Raw genomic sequence first — 17414 nt, 5'->3', positions numbered from 1 at the left:
TAATGGCTATGTGCTGCCGTTAAAACGCTTATGCTCAAACGTTTGAAATACTTGTCATCCGTTCTAACGGATGAGTAAGGCATTTTAACGCCTTCAGAAGCCGTTCTTTTGCTGTCCGTTAGCTGTTATTTTTTCCCGTTTTAACGGGTACCCGTTAATGTATCTTTTCCTGTGGAAGGTCACATTTAGTGAGAGCCGAATTGAACAACATCATGATGAGAATTGAAGAAGTCATGAGTAAATCTGAATCGCCACCGCCGATAGTTCAGCCAAGTACCGTACTGCCCGCTCAACTTCATTGAAACATGGTGTCAGGAATCCCTCAGCAAAGCAAGGCGAAAGCAAGACTTCCCAAATGTGAAGTAAGGAGATTGAATGGGAATTCCAGGAATGGCAAGAAATCTGGGATGTCTTTTAAAACACCATCAACCAAAACAAAAGGCTCACAGCTGTAGACAAATTCGTCTCTTGCGAAGCTGAGTCACTGGACCAGCCAGATCAACCATTGCGGGATTCTTCTTGACAGCAGTGAGCTATGCGGCTGCTGTCGATGTTTTGAAGAAAAAGTATGGAAAGGAAACTGCCATGCAGTGTGCTCACATGAATGACTTGCTAAATTTAGTGCCGGTGTCCAGCGATAGATACAACTCTTTTGAGGAAACTATAGGACAGCTGCAATGCTCAGTTTAGGGGTCTCAAGTCACTCGAAGTGGACGAAACTACCTTCGCGGCAGTAAGTTGCCTGAAGCATTTTGGCTGACCATAAGGGGAGCTGACTTACTGAACTGGACAAAGGTGGAGCTGTTGAGTACATTTTTAAAGGAGTTAGAACTGAGGGAAGACCATTACTACGCATTGTCCTTGGGCGGAAGTATGCTGAACAGGAAGGACTGCAACACATTTTATTCAAAGCAGGAAGTCGAGAACTGTGCGGTTTGCCTTGGGAGACAGACACCAGCGAACTGTAAGAAAGTGAGCGATGTGAATGTACATAACAACATTTCAGTTAAGTGCGGTAGATTATTCAAATGTCTCCAAAGGGGAGACCAAGCTCGCGATTGCAAGTTGATTGAATTATGTAACAAGTTTGGGAAGTCCCACCACATTTCAATTTGTGATAAGCAGGATAAGTCAGCAGTCAGTGAATTTGAAGTTAGACCTGAGGCTAACCCTACCATTACTAGCCCCAGTAGTTTTCATGTTGGTGCCGGAGATTGTGTAGCCCTACAGACTGCCTGTGCAGTCATCACCAGGGAGGGTCAGCCACTGTCCAAGAGTTCTGTCCAGTTGACCACAGAAGGTAGCTATGGTATTTTTGATATATATGTGACCTAGAAAGCAAAAACAGACACTAAGGATTTTTCGTTAAATGGGTGGAAATAAACGGATTGTAAATGGTTGGTACACAGTTAACATGAGCGTTTAAACGGTTTCTATTTCTGTTTAAATGGAAAGCCAAAAGCATTGAACAGTCTGGCAAAACCCATAAATGGATGGAGGGAAACGTTAAATGGTTTTAGAAAAATCGTAAACAGAATTCTGAAAACGTTAAACGGTTAAAGGAAAACGTTAATCGGTTAAATGAAATTGATCGATCGATTGATTGCAAGGAGTCAGTAAAGTAAGATTATCACGCCTCATTTTTGAATTATAAAACTTCAAGAAGTTCTTGAGATGCAAAATCACGGAAGCGTTTGGGAGAACTTTAAAATGTCAACGATTCAGGGACAACTTTTACTGTAGCAGCAGTACAGATAACCAGTAAAATTACTAGCAAAACAACTTGACGTGCAAAGCCCACACTTTGTTGACTTGTTATTGTGTGATGTGTTGTGTGCGATTGAGGATCATGTATAATTCTTTCAAACATGTTTGTGCTCGGTGAAAGTATGTTGTCTCTTCCGATTGTGCCACACAGAATTCACACAAAAAAAGAGAAAGCATAAGAAAACAAGTTGTCTTTTAATATACTGCATGACTGTGACGCGAGATCAGTTTGCGTGCTTTTGTGTCGTTTTGCTTCGCTAATTGTTTCATCTCACAGTGTTCAGACTCTGTTAGTTCCTGTTTTATTTCAGAGTTTTTATGATCCTCAATTAAGACAATTGATCATTTTTTATGCTGATCCAAAAACTTCAAAGCCAATATTTGCATAATCATACTCTGTCGGCATTTTGATAATTCAACAGACATGTTGTGTAAACAAACAACATGTTCAATTCATTAGAGATGAATCTGTTGCTTTAATTTTAGAAACCAATCAGTTTCCAGTAGCTTCAAATCAAAGAAAGTTTTCCGGTTTTTTTGGATTTGAATTAACAATAACAATAACATTTATTATCTGTATTGCGTCTTTTCTATAAAATATTCAAAAGTGCATCACAACAGTAATTAATAACTAAAATTTTACAACTCTCTCTATCAAAATTATAAAAAATATTTACATTAAATGGGTAAAAGATAATTACAAACAAAGATATAGATATGCTAAGATAACTGAAATGATTCCTTAAATAAAAATGTCTTAATTAAAGTGTTAAAAGATACTAAGTTCGTTGCTTCGCGTGCGGACCTTGGCAGCTTATTCCATAGGAAAGGAGCAGCTACCTGGAAAGCTCTGTCTCCCAATGTTCTCTTGGCTTTCACACTTGGTCTTTCCAACAAACAACCATTGTCGTTGCGCCTCAAATGGTAGGACGAAGGCTGTTGAATACTAATTAAATCTGAAAGGTACTTAGGTGATAGGCCATGCAAAATTTTAAAAGTTATCAAGAGTATCTTATAATTTATCCTGGTGCGCACTGGTAACCAATGTAATTCTGCGAGTAGAGGTGTTATATGACAGAACTTGTGCACACGATATATAAGTCTTGCACTCGCATTCATAACACGTTGCAATTTCATAGTCTGATATTCTGGGATTCCATACAGAAGGCTATTACAATAATCCAATCTAATACTAATAAAAGTGTGAACTAATTTGTCAGTTGATTCTCTGGATAAATATTTCCTAATATGACGTATATTGTATAAATAATAGAAAGCGCTGCTACAAGTCTTTGTAATGTGAGTTCCCATATCTAGATGCGTATCTAACCATGTGCCTAAATTGCGCACAGAGGCTACAGGAGAGACTTCAGTCTGCCCAATCTTGATGCTTTGGATTGAAACTTTTGAGAGCTGCTGACGAGTACCTATAATCAGGAACTCAGTCTTGTCATCATTGAGCATCAGCTGATCCTCCCTCATCCATGCTTGGACATCACAGATGCACTTCTGCATGGCTGATACAGCTTCGACTTCACTGGAAGAGTCAGAGGGCTTAAATGACAAATACAACTGAGTATCGTCAGCATAAGTATGAACGGAGGGCAGATGGTGTTTCAGAATCTGGAACAGCTTACTCACGTAGATGGTAAATAAAAGCGGGCCCAGGCACGATCCTTGAGGAACTCCACACTTCAAATCAAATGGCTTTGAGAGAGTTCCGTTGATAGACACTTGCTGCGATCTGCCCTTAAGGTAACTCTCAAACCATGAAAGTACTTTCCCCCGCAATCCAATTGTTGACCTCAATTAGCGTTGTTCAGCTTACTATTCCCAGCCTTTTACATTGGTACTGGCGTCTATTGATGTCAGCTAGTATAACCTAATACAAACATCAACAAGACATCAGTATGCCAAGTAAACTTTATTAAATTAGTTACAAATATTCAACAGCACGATCCTTTAGAAAACCAAACCAAGAAATCTAAGTTCAGTAACATTCTAATACAACAAAATCCTAATATAACAAAATTCTAACACAACAAAATCCTAATACAGCAAAATCCTATTACAGTATAAAAACAATTCAACTGTCCCTAATTTCACCAGCTTGCTTGTGCATGTGCTTGCTAAGTCTACACTTTACATTTATTTTCCTTTTAATAAATTTCCAGCAGTCCTTTTTCTAAGGAAGGTTCAACAGGAAAGCGAGTAAAAACCAGCACTTTTAACGAATTAAGTCTTGTGCTATTCAAAGGCTGTTTGTTGTGAGTGCCATCGGTATTGCTATTGCTGAACTCTGCTGGAGAAAAAAATAGGTAAGAAGCCTGAGGGTGCATCTGTGGCTCATGCTCTTTTTTCAGCACGTCTTTTACAACCAAGAATTTTCGGGGGGTAACACACGAATGAACAACTTCGGCTCTTGAATGCTGTGTGCTTCCAGAATGATTGGTTTAGTGGGTGTCGTGACCGTAGTTGGCGTCGATGGCAGTGCAAACTGATCAGTAGTCGTCGCAGGCAGAGAAACAGTATCCTCTAAACCTTCGCTTAGACTTGCCAAAGTAGCTGAGTCAATAGTTGGAAGATCATTCTGCTCATGGACTTGGAAAGAGTAAAAAACAAAATCACCTGATAAATTTGGGAGGGCATTGAAACTAACCGGTAAAACTAGCGTGCAATACAGTTACATAGTTGGTACATTCCTCTCCTTAATGAGACCGAGCAAATTACGGATAGAAATCATGCATGTTTTCAGAACTGCAGTGCAACCACTAAAATCACAGTGAATATTGCTCCCTAATTTTAAATGGAAGGTAATGGAGCTGCCGGAATACCATTTGGCCTACAAACTTGTGTGTTTTGGAGAAGGTAGATTGTCATTTAGCCGCGTGTAGTGATAATAATAGAAAATAACTTAAACTGTCACCTCTTTTCCTTGGAAATTTTAAACGGTATTTTGAGAAGTTCTATTTGCCTGACACATAAAAGACCTTCAACTTACCATTTCTTCCAATGAATCGAGGCAGAGCTCAATCCTGTCTAGTCGTACAGCAATATTATGCTCCATTGCTGCCAGGACGTCGTCCTATTTCTCCATCATCTGTGCCGAACAAAATTGGTGCTAAGTATTATTTGACGGCAAAGATATATATGTTACAAGTAAACACACTATATAACGAATTATAGCCTCTGCTTTGATTCCTAAGAAATATTTTGGTAGAGAATTTACGAAAGTTAATGAAAATGTGAAATTTGGTTGCCTGCATACGGCACAACATTGTGGGAATTAATTTCGCTGTTGTTTATTAAGATATCTTATATTCTTGAATGGTAGCAAAAAGTGCTTAGCTTTGGAAAGAAGTAGCCACGAAGCACAGGATGTTAGATGAAAGCCAGACTTGCAAAAAGATAAATCTCTGTATTCTGTAAGAGGATTGTTGTATCAAGTTGTTGTGAAGAAATTCTACTAGTCTTAAAGAAAAAAGCTACAAATTGTCAAACCTAACTGCATGTTTTCCATAGTCGCATTTTCCGGGGCCATCTTTAAGGAGTTTATATGGCAGATTAACAGTAACAGTTAAACTTACCTTGCAGATATTTTCTTGATTTTTATTCAGTGACAACAACAGAAACACTGGGTAGTTAGAGTTCTGTGACCTGGCTTTTCAGGGTAGCACATTCAGCAGTTTTTTGGTCCAGCTGCATGTTAAGGTCCACATTTTTAGACACTTCTCTGTGTTGACCATGTTTGGTGGATAACTTCAAGCTCTGATCAGCAAGTTTGGGTTTCTTAGCCGCTCAATTTGATGATCTCTCCTCTTCCCTTTTGCCCTGCTCTGCTGACTTAAAATCTGCGAAAGGGTCACTTCCTGTTTCACCTAGACTTGGCAAATCTTGTCTATTTCTTTCCTTTGAGAATAAGGAAAAGCGACAGTTGGTAATTATTAATATGCAATTAATCCCGGGTCATTAGACAGAAACTGCTGAATTAAGATCATCACACGGTACATCATACTGTACCTGTACTGAACTGCCTATAGGCATTGCTCTATAGTACAAATAAATGAGTTATACTGTCCTGTATTATGACATGATGTTTACAATAACATAGTGTATTCAGATGAAATTCATATGAAAATATAAGAACCTATTTTAAGAACCTTGGTAGCCTAAATTTGCTCTAAGTACCATTTATATAGGAACCTATTTAGGCTAAATTGAAAAATTCAGGTACTTATACATGGGCAATTACAGTAATTTGCCTAGATTTCTTGCTTTTTAATATAACAGCAGCTTATGAAGTATCTGGGAGTTGAAACATTTGTCACATGATTAGTCATGTGACAATCATTTTCTATAAACAATAAAGTAACACCCAATATTGCATTAGTACGATTGATAATTTTTCTTTCTCTTCTTTCTTGTTTTTCCTTGCAAATACAAAGAAGGAATCATTTTGAACACTACCAACTGAGCTATGAAGCCACAATTAATTGAGTTTATATCTTCCCGTGAGGAGTGAAATGATGTGAAGTATATGAAATAATTCATATTTGAACTGCGGTTGTAGATGAAAGCAAGGAATGATCATCACAGTAAATTTTTTTTACTGTGATTATCATTCCTCGCTTTCATCTACAACTGCCATTCAAATACGAATTATTTCATATACTTCACATCATTTCACTCCTCACGGGAAGATATGAACCCAATTAATTGACCTTGCTCCCAATGTGTGGCTTCATAGCTCAGTTGGTAGAGCATCACACCGGTATCGTGGAGGTCACAGGTTTGAATCCCATTGAAGCCCTGAATTTTTTCAGGCTTCTTCTTTCCAATTGCTTAAATTGAAAATTTACTGCGATGATCAGTCCTCGCTTTCATCTACAACCGCAGTTCAAATATGAATTATTTCATATATTTCACATCATTTCACTCCCCACGGGAAGATATGAACTTAATTAATTGACCTCGCTCCCAATGTGTGGCTTCATAGCTCAGTTGGTAGAGCATCGCACTGGTATCGCGGAGGTCACGGGTTCGAATCCCGTTGAAGCCCTGAATTTTTTCAGGCTTCTTTCCAATTGCTTAAATTGGAAAATTGACTGCGATGATCGTTCCTCGCTTTCAACTACAACCACAGTTCAAATATGAATTATTTCATATACTTCAGATAAATTGTGTCTTAACATTGTCAAAGTGGCTGTGGAACCACAAGCCACAGGCGAGTGGTTCCGCAACAAACTTTGACAATGTTATGATGAAATTTATCAACAATAAGAGGACAGACGCATAAAAAACTGATGTCAATTTGTTTTTTACAATAACAAGACCCCAAACTGGTCAAATGCTGGGAATAAATGAGAGGAAAAGACGCGGTAAACTTGCCGTAAACAGAGATGAGTGAATTTTATTCAAAATGACGCCAACATTGTCAATAGCTTTTCTCGCTTTTTCATTGGTTACTTAAAAAAGTCCACAAAATCTCATTGGTTAAATTGTTGATAGTTTGACAGCTGAAAGTTGAGCTTGAAAGCTTGCATGAATTGGAACTGTAACTTGGCGCAAAAAGTTCTGATAAAGTTGGATGAAAATCAAACTGCAAAAACTCGTTTACTGATTCGAAAAGACTAATCCGTTTGTGGCAACATAAACACCTGGGCTTGTCCAATGTGGCATGAATTGAAAATTCTGCCAAAGGACAAATTTGAAGCCATCAGAGAGACCGAACTCGTCAAGGCAGTGTAGGGCCCAGCAATAAGTTGAGTGATGTCATTCGGAACTGGAGCTTGACCGTTCTCTAAGGCTGTTGACAGAATATCAGAGCAATTCTTGAGCTGGCTTGTAGATGGTCATTGGTTTTAGCTAGGCAAGCTTTGCTCGTTAACATGGCCCGAAATACTCATTATGTGACGAGATGGAATGCGCAAATCCGACCACAGTGTAATATCAGTCGTACACAGTGATGTGTGTAGATCTTTGATAGGTTGACCCCAAGTGAAATTTCTCTCATGATCTTTGAAAGTCAGTTGACACCGAGTGGCTTGTTTTCATACCACACTGCTCAGAAAACTGGAATTTGGCATCTGACCTGGGCTTTTGGAAGAAAGCTTCTTGCTTCGGATTCAGCTTGGTTATGTACGAGTGAATACATTAGTATGCATCGCCATCGTGGCCAACGCTGCACAGGCGAGTTTGCCTTTCCTTGCTGGACTTCTCGCAGAATCCACCCTGGTGGCTCGTTGTTAGTTCATCTTGGGGCTTTGTAAAGGGTCATGTAAAACCAGACTCAATTACTGGCTCATGCTGGACGTTCTCTTTTCCCTCTTGTCACAAGGCTTTTAATTTACTCTCCAATATTTTGTTGCTACGGCTGAAAGCTGGATTACACGTTAATGTAAGCAACTGGTTGTTGCCGTTGAAGTGTCATTCAACAAAGTTACAGAAGCTGGGTAGGGATGACCCGCTGTATTCTTCACCTGTTTTGGTCCGAGCCTCTGAATAAAACCGGCGGAGAGTTTCGTCTAGCTCCTCTTCACTCATTTCGATCAAGGTTTTGTTTATTCTTTGTTGAAAGCACCAATCTAGAAATTAAACATGTCTTGCAGTAAGCATACATGTTCATTGATACGAGAAAACCCTTTTGAAAACTAAAATAGCAAATATTTGAAAGAAACTAACATGTTAATCGTTATCATGTGCCTTTACCTTCAAACATCTTTACAAACCACTTTGTGTTTTGTTTAGAGCCTTTGCATTCCACGTTTGTCACAATATCTTGCAGGTCATCCCCGCTCAATTCTGGAAACCTGGTTGTCTTTTCAATTTCCTCATTTTCTAGAGCTTCTGCACAAGAGACAAGATCGGTATCTGACATAGCTAGCTCATTTTCCCACCCAGGGAGACTATCGTCTGAAAAACTGAAATGAAAAACATTTAAGTCCAGCGTATCACCCTCCATTTTGCCACTTCAGCCGCTTCAAAAGTTGCACGTAATGTCGCATGAATTAAAATTTTGTCCATCTGTACTCTTATCGATGCTAAAAATGAGCCAATCAGCACGTGAGAAATTGGACAATTATTGTAAAAGTTGGCTATTGAGGTGATTTTCTTAAGTCTGGCTTAACGGGATATAACCAATTTTGGTGTGGAATTTAAGGGAAAACTCTTCATTGGTTTAAATCGTATTTGATTAATTGCACACAAAGGTGCTCCGTTAATGGCTGTTTCTGACCTCACCACTCTTAAATGTAGTGTGCCACAGGGAACAATCCTTGGTCCTCTTTTATTTTTAATTTATAATAATGATTTGCTTACCTGTCTATCATTTAACATACCTAAACTGTGTGCTGATGACACCAACATTACTTATGCTGATTTTGATTTACATCGATTCAGTGTAGTCTATCTCGCGACCTTGAAAAGCTAGGAAAATGGCTTGTGTCTAACAGACTTACCTTGAACGCTACAAAAACGGAATTTATGTTGATCGGCTCCAGGCAAAGATTAAGTACTCTCTCTGATACACACAAACTCTCCATTTACCGATTGAACAAGTTTCCTCTGTGAAATCACTTGGAATATATGTCAGTGAAAATCTAACGTGGCATTCCCACATTGATAAACTGTGTAAAAAGATCGCCTCTCCAATTAGAGCCATAAATCTACCCTACTCTCAGCAACCTCACTTTGCTTACTGCAGCTTAGTACATACCTGCATACATCACCTTTATTTCACCTTACATTTACAAGAGTAGCTGTATAGCTAATTTCTCCGAGAAAATAAAAAAATGAATAAATAAATAAATAAAATAGTATTGATAATAAAAATAAAATAGCATATTATCTACAGTGCAATAAACTACTATTTATATAAGTACCAATTGCATAGATGTTCGAAAGAAATTTGGCAGATTTTAATTCTAAACTAATTCAAGGACGTTATTGACCTCAGGTCCTCTGTTAGGTTGTTTCAAATGTTTGCAGAAGTGTATCTGAAGGAATGAAGACCATAAGTGGTTCTGTTAACGTAACACTGGTTAATCATAGAAAACAAGAGACCAGAACCTTTGCCAACTCGAGTTGTTGTTGGCTCTTGAAGGTGTAAGTCTTTGGTAATAGTCCAGTTTTGAATTCCCTCCTCATTCTAAGAAACCGCTGGATTTTGGTCTAGCCAGTGCAATTTCTGTACCGGGATGAGGCTAACCCTGTATTCGCTTTCCTTCCGTCCTTTTTGCTTTCGTTCAGATTGCTTACGAACTGCGCCATGAGTCGAACAAATCCTGGAAAATGGACCAAGAGAAAGGCAAAGAAAGCAAGGCAAGGAAACACCAAAGCCATGGAAAGGAGTGTGCAGCAGCTGAGTGTAATAGTTTTGAATATAACAGCAATGGAAGTGGGTCTGGTTTACACTTCTTTAAATTTCCTATGAAGAACCCTGCAAAAGCACCTTGATGCAACTTGATCAAGCATCAACATGGAAGAGACAGTTTTTGTGTCGGCGAGAACACTAATATGTGAAAAACATTTTAGGAAACACAAAATAATCAAAGGTGTTGGGGGAGTGAGGTGTAGATTGGGTAAAGGTATGGTATTGTTTAGGACTGTAATTTTATAATAAGCTTAATGCTGATTTTATGACAGCCTTGTATCACGACTACATGCATTTTGATGGAAATCGATTTATATTGCAGCTGTTGAAGTGTGTAATTATTATGATAATCTTGTATAGTTTGACTGATAAGAAATAAAACAGTCCATTGTTATTCTATTTCTGGCTCTGCATCCTTTATTTGTGTTTTGTGTATACCCAGCAGCATACAATGAAGGAAGCTTTTTTTCCCAATAAAGGAAGCTAATGTAATCAGAAATTGTGGTTGCAAAATCTTAAGGGCTCTACTACTGGAAAACAGTTTAGTGTTTTCTAATTGTAATTTTTGGTTTGCTTTGTTTTGTTTTGATTTTAATTTTGTTAAATGAATTTTCTTTTCCAAATAAAAATCAGGTTTTAGAATGCCTGCAGGTATAAACAAATGAAAACATTTATTAGTTTAAACTAAATTGTGCTCTAAATAGAAAAGCTAGTTTTGTGAAGGACTGCATATCTGACAAGACTGACAACATTAACTTTGTCATACAATGCATTTTGAATGTACTGTGATCTACCTCAAGCAACTTAACCCAAACCAAGTATTCACACTCTGCATTGTGACAACACATAGGGTTGGTGATTCATTTTGCATCAACTTGATGCTGTTGTGCTGTCCTGAAACTCCACAAACTCCACTACCACCTGCAGTCTTCTAATGACATCATCACTGATCTCATCCTATGCAGTTAAATTTCTCAAGCTTCATGAAGTTGTCATGAATCATGCCTGTTTTAGAATACCTCCAAGAATATTTCATATTAAAGGTCAAATGCAACAAAATTGGGCCTAGTTTGATTATAAGTTAAAATAAAAGATACCAATCCAAATATCGTAATCCAAAGTTTTACATGATTTAGTCAAAAAGCCGCCGAGATATTTGACCTTGAAAACAGCTATTTTTCTTTGCTTTACAAACGGAACAGTTCGTTGAAACTTCGGACGATTGTCGGAACTGGATTTTGTGATGTCATAATTGGTGAGCTCTCAGTTAAGAACAACAAATATGAGTGTTTCGTGCAGCTTTAATTGTAGCAATCATTCAAAAATCTGTAATATGAGCATGGCCACATCCCTTTAAAGGATGAGAGGCATGTAGGGAACTGTTTCATCTAGTTTCATCTCGTCTTGAAGCAATATCTTTTTGTAATCACTAAGCAGGGTCTCAAGTTCAAGCCCAAAAACCTTCGGAGCTGTGCCATATATGCTGTCAAGCCAAGCATTGACGACAAACATCCTAGAAACAAACGCTCTATGAACACAGAATGCAATTGTTCAGCAGCAGCAGCCATACTGTGAAGGGCAGAAAGCGAGGTAAAGCCCAGGGTAAAGTCCCTGTATATAAACTATTGCAAGGTTTTATTATATCAAGTTTAACTTGTTAGATTCACAATCTCATTTTCTGAGCTTGGTCTAGTTGAAATTAAAAAAAAGGGAATAGAAAAGTGTCATTTTTGTCATTTAACACGATTTCATGCCATCATGATTTGTAAATCGTAAAGCTTATTCAAGGCTTCATTTGTAAAAAACGCCTAAATAAATCATCTTGAATTACAATTTTGCTGCAACAACATTGTTATTAGTTGAACAAAATATAAACATACTTTTTACAAGAATATTGAGGATTTTTTTCAGCCGTAACTTCAGTGTTGTGATGAAGTGTCAGGTTGGTTTCAGTGCATTCCATGTTAAGGAAGAGGGATGGGGGTACTAGCCTGGAAAGTGAAGACTCCTGAAGGAGAGTAATGTCGGTGTGACTCAAGCTTTGACTGATAACTGAAAGATGCCATCCTAAAGCAGACATACAAATTAAAGCCATAAATAGTAACCAATGCTTTTATCTAGGATTTCATAACTGACAGGCCTAAACCAAGAACATAGTACAACTATATTTTCTTACCTCTCACATGCAACCCTTAGTGATGCTTTGTTGAGTGAAGAAGACAAGGCATTTCACCCGGAATACCCTTGGTCAAGGCCACATCTACTGCAAGGCAAACTGAGCCACTTGCCTTAGCCATTTTTTTGTTTCAGTTGTTTCGTTTTTGAAAGTGAAGATAAAACACTGCTAAATATCTAGGAAGAGAATTTTACTGTGGACATTGCCTCAGTCATATTTTTTCTGGCTATTGCCCTGTAAGTAATGCTATAATGTTGTGTAAATTTTCATCATTCATCAGCGTGCTGATAAAACTTTTTCCTGGAAAGAAGGATTGAATGCAGCAATCACAAGCCCCCTTGCATGATATAAATGGTACTTCGTGATGAAGACTAGTAGTGAGCAGATGTTGTGTTGTGATCTATATCTCTAGTGACCTCATCATGAGACAAATGATAATACCACAATTCTCATCTTATTACAATGCAAAAAGAGACGACAAGCATCCACAGGGCTTTCACATGGGATTTTGTCCACTGGGAGTTTGCAATAAATTTATCAAGGTCACTAACCTCTTTTTAAATCCTGAAAGAGCTATTTATCTCTCTTTGAGCATGTCTAGTTAAAACTGAAGAAATTACTTATCTGTGTGGATTTGTATGCTCTTGTATGAAACATGTTGAGGTGGGTGTGCCATAACCCTTCAGGTGCCAATGGGTTAATTCATATCTGTTCTGTCAGAATATTTGTTGTTTTGAACATCTTTCGTGTTTCTAATTGAGGCCAGAGTGCTTAATTGGAAACCAAAACCAGGAACTTTACATTCAGTACATGTACTGTATGTCATTTAATTTATAAATGAAGGGGTGAGTGCAAAACCATGCTAAATGACGATTTTGTGTGTTTTTTTTCCTCAAAAGTGCCTGAATTTTTGCAAGTAGTTTTCAATTTAATAGAAAAACATCACCCTGTATTTTTTTTCGCTGGTTTGCTCTTCGTTTTCGAGAAATAACGTATGCAAAAAAAACTCTGTTTTCCTGCGGCATCTTTTGGAGATCGAAAAACAAAAGAAGTCTTTTGTTTCGCTGAACAATGAAATCAGCGAAGCTTCATTTTAGCCGCCAGTTGATGGAGCTGAAACAAGTATAATAAACAAATAATTGGACCGATCTGACAACGCTGCTTTGTTAGCGCAAGCGATTAACGCGCTGCGCTGCGGTCCGGTCACTAAATCACCAGAAGGTGGTTCAATATCACTTCGGTTGATTTTTTTTTCGTTATCTCTCTTCTTTTTAAAACCTAAGCACCCTTTCCAAGAATCTGTGCTGTCGATGTGCCAAAATAAACCGTTTTCAAGTTTGTGTTTAAGTCCACCTTCGAATAGTATAAAGTAGTTAATGGAGCCGAAACAAGTATTTCATAAAGAAATAATTGTCTCGCGTAGCATACCGTGCTCTGTTGGCACAAGTGTTTAAAGCGCTGCGCTGCAGGCCGTTGACTATTACACTGAAGGCTGGTTCGACACCACATCACTCCATTTTTTTTTGTTATCTCTCTTCTTTTTAAAACCAAAGCACCCTTTCCGAGAACCCGTACTATCGATACTGCTAAAATTAACCGTTTTTCAAGTTCGTATTTAAGTCCACCTTCGATTAATATAAAGCTCCAGAGAAATCGGCGAAATGCCGTCGTCGATAAACTCCAAGGTCTTTTTTTCAATAAAGCAACAACCTGAATCAAAGGCTCTTTGCCTGGGCTGCCTTGTGTCACTTGTCTAGCGCAATTTTAAGACAATTTCAAGGGTAATTTTGCTGTTTGTTGCTTTCCTTCATTGATTGAAAAGATAGTGATATCAGAGGAATCGAGAACACTGACCAGGTTCCGGGCAATTCGCGTATTGCTTCGAAGTTTTGACTTCTGGTCTCATGCATGCTAGCCTGTGTACAGGCTACTCTCACGCTTCTGTGACATGTACCCGTTTATACCTCGGCTAGTTATCGAATTCTGAACTCTCTCGAAACTCACCCACAAAGTCCTACAGTAAATGCAGCATCGTAAATCCGGGGTCGGAATAAGGCCATCTGGTATTGCGTGACAACCCCGTCTCCACCGCCAGGAATGAAAATTTAGCGAGGCATTGTTAAAGTTCCAGTTTATTTACGTCTTGGATTCTACCGACAAAGAGATAACGTCGTTTGATTGCTATACAAAGCAAATGTTAAAAAAGGAGTTAATTGCGCAGTCTACATTTGAGTCCTCATGCATCACGTCTCCCCAGCAGGCTCTCTTGACAGCGGTTACTGGGGACAACAAACATGTAAGTGAAAGAGTGCATAAAGTGACACTGAGGTCAGACATGGCTTCCAGGTCAACAACAACTTTCACGGTAAGTTTTACATAAATATTTAGGACTTCTTTACTCACCGGAGTAGTTTTGACAGCTTAGAAAGTGCTGAGGAAAAATAATTTATTATTTTGTTATTGATTAGCTGACAGTAGAGGACCCGCAAGTGAAGGAGTATGTTGAAGAACTTATTGTGCACTTGCAGGGCCGGATGCAAGAGCTTGACCAGGTGAGTGGAGTTAGTAAAGGCTTTTCAGTTTTCATAATCAATATAGTCACCCGCAACTCCATCGTTTATTCATGTTTCAGAATCGACCGAACATGGGTAATTTTGAAAGATGGTAAGTTCCTTGCACTGAATGCGTTGATTTAGTGAAGTTAAATTATGTTAACAACGGAGCTCAAAGCCTCTTGATATAGGAAAGAGTTTGTGTTTGTTTGCTTTTCGAATGTATGTGTCGTACTGGACGTGTTCACTTTCGAGAAAATGTAAAGACACGTAGAAGTTGCATCTCCCGAAGTGACCACGCTAAGGGCCTCTTCATATGAGCCCGGTCAACCGGGCTGGCTCGGTTTCTGAGATCTCGCCTCGCAACTCTTTGCTTCGTAAAAATTTCGATGTGTTCATGTGAGAGGCCGGGCTGACCCAGTTGCTGAGATCTCAGTAACCGGGACGAAACTTTTTGGACAAAATTGCTTCGCTTTCGCAACATTTTTTGTCTTGTATGTATTACCACTTAAGGAGTATGTGAATTAACTTTATTGGTTACAAGAGTCCAGAAAGCTACGATGTCTGTGAACAATACAAGTTTATGTTCGACCATTCTGGTTTTGTTTCTTGGATTTCATCCCGGCAGACCGGGCTTAAATTTCCCATATGAACAGACAGCAAAATTCGTCTCGATAACCGAGCCAGCCCAGTTACCGGGCTCATATGAAGAGGCTCTAACAAGCGACACTGCGTTTATCTGCTAACATCTGGCGACCATAGTTCAAGAAGTTGCATTTTAATCCATTTCCTGCCGAGCGATGTTAAGTTAAACTCCATACATGCATACGTACATACATTTTATTTGTTATGAAATTAAAATTACAATTGTAACATGCCCGCGAATAGCTGTGCTAATCTAGGCGGGTCATGTTTGGACGAGTTATTAATATACAACTAGGTACAACTAAATACAACTGAAGGTAACAAGAGAACTAAAGAGACTAGAATTGACAACGATGACTAAAGACAACTAATAAACTAACGATATTACAAATAATAATTAACAACAGTTATGACGAGAGACTACAGATACACTAAAGCGAAATTATTGAGTATTAATGAATACATACTAGGAGGAAAATAAATTCAGCTTTACTTTTTGAACGATTTCTGTAAGATCAATATGACAGTCTTCTGAAGCTAGAATTTCAAAAAGTATTTGTTTTATTTTCCTCTTAAAGACATTTTTTGGAAGCTTTCTTAAATATATAGGCATTTCATTCCAAATTTTTGTTCCGATTCTAGAAAATGAATTCACTTGAATTGAGAGTCTAGAACTTTGTGTGTAAAAATTATTTGAGACAGAGGATCTAGTATTTTAAGAATGAATATCAGAAATGTCTTGAAAGAGATCTTGAATGTTTCCAGGAGCATTTCTGTGTCTTATTTCAAACATAAGGTTAGCTAAAAGCTCATAATACAAAAATTTTAACGGTAAAACACTGGCATCAATAAATAAAGGAATCGTATGTTGATTTCGCTCAGAAAAATAAATAAAGCGAAGAGCGCGCTTTTGGAGCTTGAGAAGCTTTTCAAGGTGTGATTTATATGCTTGGCCCCAGGCCAACAAAACCATAAGTTAAATAAGGAGTAACTAAGGATCTATAAATAGTTAAAAGAGTTTGTCTTGGCAGAAAGTGCCATAGTTTACAAATCAATCCTACAGTTCGCTTATTTTAATAGCTACATGATCGATATGATGTTTCCAAGAAAGATTATTGTCAATTATTACACCTAGATATCTCACAAATTCTTTACATTCTAGAGCCACCTTCTTTTGTTGATCATTATCGAATATCATAATTTTGGGATGATAAGTAAGTTTTCTCTGAGCTGGTCTAAAGATAACAAAATTTGTTTTTTTAATATTTAAGGTTAATTTATTAGCCGTTAACCAATCGAACAACTTGCAGAGTTCTTGATTTACAGTCGACTCAAGAGACTTAAGATTTTTGTCAGCATATACGGCATTCTTGTCGTCAGCAAATAAAAAAAAATTAAGTTTGTCAGAGGATTCTTGGATATCGTTGACATAAATTAGGAAAAGTAAAGGGCCTAGGACTGAGCCTTGCTGTACACCTCAAGTGGTATTTTGCCTTTTAGATATATAAGAGCCAATTTGCGTAGTTTGAGTTCGACCATCCAAGATGAGAACCACTTATTTATAACACCACGAAAACCATAGTGATCTAATTTGTGTAAAAGAATTTTATGATCGACTGTATCAAAAGCCTTTTTCAGGTCAATGAATACACCACATGAGAACAAGCGCCTGTCCATATTTTCCTGTATGGTACTTACAATGTCAAGAATTGCATGCTGTGTTGAATGTGCTTTGTGGAAGCCATATTGAGATGAAGAAAGTATATCATTTTGCTCAATTAAAGATTCCATTCTGGAGTAGACCAGTTTTTCGAAGATCCTATTAAAGTTAGACAGCAAATAAATAGGCCTATAGTTGTTTGCATTAGTGTTATCTTCGGCTTCAAAAACAGGAATAATTTTT

At 38.0% G+C, this 17414-nt stretch overlaps 1 non-coding gene across 1 annotated transcript; it reads left to right on the top strand.

The window, feature by feature from the left end:
* Nucleotides 1-6753: 6753 nt before the first annotated feature.
* On the top strand, nucleotides 6754-6826 carry Trnat-ggu (transfer RNA threonine (anticodon GGU)). Its single transcript has one exon. It is a non-coding gene; the product is annotated as a tRNA-Thr (tRNA).
* The last annotated feature ends 10588 nt before the right edge of the window (nucleotides 6827-17414 follow it).

Source organism: Orbicella faveolata, unplaced genomic scaffold (genome assembly GCF_042242905.1).
Source record: "Orbicella faveolata isolate gen_17 unplaced genomic scaffold, um_ofav_v1 contig_50, whole genome shotgun sequence".
NCBI lineage: Eukaryota > Metazoa > Cnidaria > Anthozoa > Scleractinia > Merulinidae > Orbicella > Orbicella faveolata.
The sequence above is the reverse complement of the archived record's forward strand: the minus strand, read 5'-3'. Positions and strand labels throughout refer to the sequence as shown.